Below are 6,000 nucleotides of genomic sequence, written 5' to 3'. Positions count from 1 at the left end.
CGCTCCTCCCCCTCCTCCTCGCTCCTCCCCCCTCCTCCTCGCTCCTCCCCCCTCCTCCCCGCTCCTCCCCGCTCCTCCCCCTCCTCCCCGCTCCTCCCCCTCCTCGCTCCTCCCCCTCCTCGCTCCTCCCCCTCCTCGCTCCTCCCCCCTCCTCGCTCCTCCCCCTCCTCTTCGCTCCTCCCCCTCCTCCTCGCTCCTCCCCCCTCCTCCCCGCTCCTCCCCCCTCCTCCCCGCTCCTCCCCCTCCTCCCCCTCCTCCCCCCTCCTCCCCCCTCCTCCCCCCTCCTCCCCCTCCTCCCCCCTCCTCCCCCTCCTCCCCCCTCCTCCCCCCTCCTCCCCCTCCCCCCTCCCCCCTCCTCCCCCCTCCCCCCTCCTCCCTCCTCCCTCCTCCCCCTCCTCTTCGCTCCTCCCCCCTCCTCCTCACTCCTCCCCACTCCTCCTCGCTCCTTGCCCTTCCTCCTTGCTCCTCACCCCTCCTCCTTGCTCCTCACCCCTCCATGTGGGCTGGGGATTTGTCTGTTTTGCTCACTGACACTTCCCAAGCACCTAGAACAGGGCCTGGCACCCAGTGGGAGCAGCTGATGTTTCCCGAACAAGTGAGCCCAGTAACTTTCAAACAGGCAATGGAAGGGCCAGAGGGCTTCCCCCACTGGCATTATTTTAAATTTTATAGGCAATGACTGAATATGTTAATTTTAAGAAAATCTAATAGTATAAATATGTATGAAATAAAAAGTGAAAATGACCTTTCCCTCCATGAAAGTCACTGTTCTTTCCACAAAGAATCTCTGTGAATCATTTAGTGTGGTACCACAGACCAATTCTGGGGCAATTATACAGACATTCTGTGACGCTGATCTATTTGTGCCATTACCACACTGTCTATACTTATCACTATAGCTTGATAATAAGTCTGGGGTGTCAGTTTGCCACCTTTATTCTTGTTCATGTTCATGGCTCTCTTAGCTATTCTTGTCCTTCACATTTCTGCTTTCATCTTAGAATTAGCCTTTGAATTCCCACTAATGGAAAACCTGTTGGGATTTTGGTTGGAATTTTACTGAACCTATAGTTCCATTTGGGGAGAATAAAAATTGTCAAAGTAATCTATTTTAAAATTCATGAATATAATATAACCTACCAATTATTTAAGGCATTTAAAAAACATCTCTCTAGAATGTTTTATAGTTTTCTATGTAAATATTATGCCCATCTTACATTTGATATTTTTTATGCTTTTAAAAATATCATTTTTTTGGCCAGGTGCAGTGGCTCATGCCTGTAATCCCAGCACTTTGGGAGGCCAAGGCGGGTGGATCATGAGGTCAGGAGTTCAAGACCAGCCTGGCGAATATGGCAAAACCCTGTCTCTACCAAAAATACAAAAATTAGCCAGGTTTGGTGGCGTACACCTGTAATCCCAGCTACTCCGGAGGCTGAGGCAGGAGAATTGCTCAAACCTGGGAGGTGGAGGGTGTAGTGAGCTGAGATCATGCCACTGCACTCCAGCCTGGGTGACAGGGCAAGACTCCATCTCAAGAAAAACAAACAAACAAAAAAATCTTTTTTTTTTTTGCTTCATTGTCTAATTTTTATTGATGGTACATAGAACTACAACTAATTTTGGCATATTGGCATTACAGCCAGTGGCCCTGCCAAATACATTATTAATTCTAACAGCTTATCTATAGATTCTCCTAGATTCTTGACACCCTCAACTATATCATTTTAAAATAATTATAGTTTCATTTTCTTCTTCTTTCCAATCCTTATAACTTTTATTTCTTTTTCTTGCCTTATTGCACCGGCTTGCATCTCCAGTACAATGTTGCCTTGAATTGGTGACAGTAGATATTCTTGCTTCATTCTCATTCTAAGATGAAAGGCTTTCAATATTTCAGCTTTTACTGTGATGTTTGCTTCAGACCTTATTTATTTATTTTTATTTATTATTATTATTATTATTTGAGATGGAGTTTTGCTCTTGTTGCCCAGGCTGGAGTGCAATGGTGTGATCTCGGCTCACCGCAACCTCCACCTCCTGGATTCAAACAATTCTCTTGCCGCAGCCTCCCAAGTAGCTGGGATTACAGGCATGCACCACCAGGTCTGGCTAATTTTGTATTTTTAGTAGAGATGGGGTTTCTCCATGTTGGTCAGGCTGGTCTTGAACTCCTGACCTCAGGTGATCTGCCTGCCTCGGCTTCCCAAAGTGCTGGAATTACAGGTGTGAGCCTCCTCGCCCAGCCCTGTTTGTTTATTACAGATAAGACTAAGGAAATTTCGTCTATGCTTAGTTTGCTTCTTTCTTTTCTTTTCTTCTCTCTTTTTTTTTTTGCTCTTATTGCCCAGGCTGGAGTGCAGTGGCGTGATCTCGGCTCACTGCAACCTCCGCCTCCTGGGTTCAAGTGATTCTCCTGCCTCAGCCTCCCGAGTAGCTGGGATTACAGGCACCCGCCACCACACCCAGCTAATTTTGTATTTTAAGTAGAGACGGGGTTTCTCCATGTTGGTCAGGCTGGTCTTGAACTCCCGACCTCAGGTGTTCCACCCGCCTTGGCCTCTCAAAGTGCTGGGATTACAGGCGTGAGCTACCGCTCCCTGACAAATCTGTCACTTTTTTTTTTAAAATGAGGTAGAGTCTCGCTCTGTCGCCCAGGCTGGAGTGCAGTGGCGCGATCTGGGCTCACAGCAAGCTCTGCCTCCTGGGTTCACACCATTCGCCTGCCTCAGCCTCCCAAATAGCTGGGACTACAGGCACCTGCCACCACGCCTGGCTAATTTTTTGTATTTTTAGTAGAGACGGGGTTTCACCATGTTAGCCAGGATGGTCTCAATCTCCTGACCTCGTGATCTGCCCGCCTTGGCCTCCCAAAGTGCTGGGATTACAGGCGTGAGCCATCGCATCCTGACAAATCTGCTGCTTTTTAATTTGCTTTATTTGTTTAATAACTGGTATGTTTCGGACACCTTTCCATGTTGGTGTATATAAATATACTTCACTATTTTTATCTTTGTCATAGTTGCCTGTGGTTGAGGTGTACCACAAGTTATTAATCAGTGCCCTATTGATGAAAATTGGATCAGTTTCATTTCTCTCTTCTTATAAAGAGTGCTGTAGGAAACAGCCTGATGCCTGGGTTGGAGGAAGGCCTCCATGGTCAGTGCTCGAGGGAACAGCCTGATGCCTGGGTTGGAGGAAGGCTTGTCATGGTCAGTGCTCGAGGGAACAGCCTGATGCCTGGGTTGGAGGAAGGCTTGTCATGGCCCGATCGGGAGGTTGTGCATGTCACTCATAGCCACAGTCACATGGCTGACCCTGACAGCAGGAAAGGATAGGACATGCAGTCTAGCTATTTGTCCAGGAAGACAGGAACAGAAATTTTGGAGATCAGCTAGCAATCTCTGCTACATTACTCATGCATATTTTCCATTGTGTGTGTGTGTGTGTGTGTTTTTTTTTTTTTTTGAGGTGGAGTTTCGCTCTTGTTGCCCAGGCTGGAGTGCAGTGTCACAATCTCTGCTCACCGCAACCTCCGCCTCCCGGGTTCAAGTGATTCTCCTGCCTCAGCCTCCCGAGTAGCTGGAATTACAGGCATGCACCTCCACGCCTGACTAATTTTTTGTATTTTTAGTAGAGATGGGGTTTCTCCATGTTGGTCAGGCTGATCTCAAACTCCGACCTCAGGTGATCTGCCTGTCTTGGCCTCTCAAAGTGCTGGGATTACAGACATGAGCCACTGCGCCCGGCCTCCAATGTGTTGTATGTTGCTAATTTGCATGGTACACATGCACACACACACACACACACACACACACACCCACATCTGCCGTGTGGGAAACTACTTTATCAGCTAGAGTACTGTGCTTATGTGTACTTCCTTTGCTCTTAGTCTTAACAGACTTCACTCATTTCCAAAGTTACCAAGTCAGTGCCTTTCTCATCATTCCCTTCAGTGAGGTTGTTTCTGCATTTGTAACACAGTTAGATTATTTTGTCACATGCTGCATTCCATCATGGGACTCCCTGATATTCTAAATGATATTTTAACATTTGCATACATTAATGTTTACTCTTTGTACTATAAAGCTCTATGAATTTTTAATTTTTATTATTTTGAGAGAGGATCTTGCTCTGTTGTCCAGGTTGGAGTGCAGTGGCCCAATAATGTCTCACTGCAGCTTCGGCCTCCAGGCTCAAGCCATCCCCCCACCTCAGCTTCCTGAGTAGCTGGGACCACACGTGTGCACCACCATGCCTGGCTAATGTTTTTATTTTTTGTGGAGACAGGGGTCTCACTATGTTACCCAGGCTGGTCTCTAACTCCTGGGCTTAAGCAGTCCTGCTCTGGCCTCCCAAAGTGCTGGGATGACAAGCATGAGCTACTGTGCTTGGCCCTCCATGAATCTTGACAGGTGTATAGTGTCATGTAGCCACCTAGTGTCCGGCTCTTGGACTCTTTTCTTTTTTTTCTTTCTTTCTCTCTCCCTTCCTTGCTTCCTTCCTTTTCTTTTTTTTTCTTTTCTTTCTTTCTTTCTTTTCTTTCTTTCTCTTTTTCTTTCTTTTTTCTCTTTCTTCTTTCTTGCTTTCTTTCTTCTTGCTGTTTCTTTCTTCTTTTCTTTTTTTTTTCTTTAACGTAAGTTAATACTTTTATTTTTTATTTGTTGAGAGAGGATCTCACTGTGTCACCCAGGCTAGAGTGCACTGGCATGATTATGGCTCACTGCAGCTTTGAACTCCTGGGCTCAAGCACTCCTTCCATCTCAGCCTCCCAAGTAGCTAGGACTATAGGCGCTATATATAGGACTAGGGGCCACCATGCCTGGCTAATTTTTAAATTTTTTGTAGAGGCAGGGTCTCAGTCTCACTATGTTGCCGAGGCAGGTCTCAGACTCCTGGCCTCAAGTGATCCACTTGCCTCAGCCTTCCAAAGTGCTGGGATTACAGGTGTGAGCCACCATGTCCAGCCCAGATCTTGGTTTCTAATACCATTCTCCAGCAGAAGGAACCAGGCCTATTGGCTTATTCTATGTTCGCTTATTCCAGGACAGGGGCAGAAAATATATGAGTCTGGAGCATTTTGTGGTACCAGAAACTAAGAAAGTGTTCAAAACAAGCAAATTAAAAAGCTCCACAATTTTGAGGATATGCTAAAGGAACACAGGGCTGAAAGAAAGGACCCCAATACCCAGAGCTGGGACAATCTGAGCAACAAAATTAACCAGTGTTAATTATAACCTAAATATAAAATAAATACGCTTGAGTCCATACTGATATAAATAAATGAATCAGTAATAATAAGTGGGGAAAAGAGACAAGCCTTTAAAGCAAAAGAATGACAAATAAAGCCTGTAGCGACCCCACCCCCAAAGAGGTGGAGTGTGACTGGCCATCCTTAGGTGGGGCTGTGCATAGTGACTTCCTCCCAAAGGGAACAGTGTGGGAAAGGGAGTGAAAAGAGTCACTTTACAATGAGGAAAGCTGACAGACGGTCTCACCCAGGTGGCTGAGGCCAACATCAGGAGTGAGAAGTTCTTGGTATGATGTGATGAGAAGGGCGCTGTCCCTCTGTGGTCCTCCTCCTCAAGCCCCAGAGCCCTAATCTAATCATGAGAAAAGCAGCAGCCGAACCTCAATAGAAGGGTGGGGTGTCCTACAATAAACCTGACCAGTTACCTTCAAGGTCACCGAAAAACAAGGAGAATGAGAAACCGCCCCAGCAGACAGGAGCTCAGGAGATGTGGAGACTGAATGTAAAATGGTGTTGATCCTGGAACAGGAAATGAGGGAAAGTGTGAGGAAATCTGAATCAAGTATGGACTTCATGAAGTTCATAACTAATGTATCAATATTGGTTCATTAATTGTAACAAATGTATTATACATATTGTATTAGCATTCTCCAGAGAAACAGAACCAACAGGATGTGTGTGCATGCGTGTGTGTGTGTGTGCGTGTGTGTGTACCCACCCATCCCCAACACACATATATATGTGGAGAG

This window comes from Pan paniscus, chromosome 9, assembly GCF_029289425.2.
Source record: "Pan paniscus chromosome 9, NHGRI_mPanPan1-v2.0_pri, whole genome shotgun sequence".
Taxonomy (NCBI): domain Eukaryota; kingdom Metazoa; phylum Chordata; class Mammalia; order Primates; family Hominidae; genus Pan; species Pan paniscus.
The sequence above is the reverse complement of the archived record's forward strand: the minus strand, read 5'-3'. Positions refer to the sequence as shown.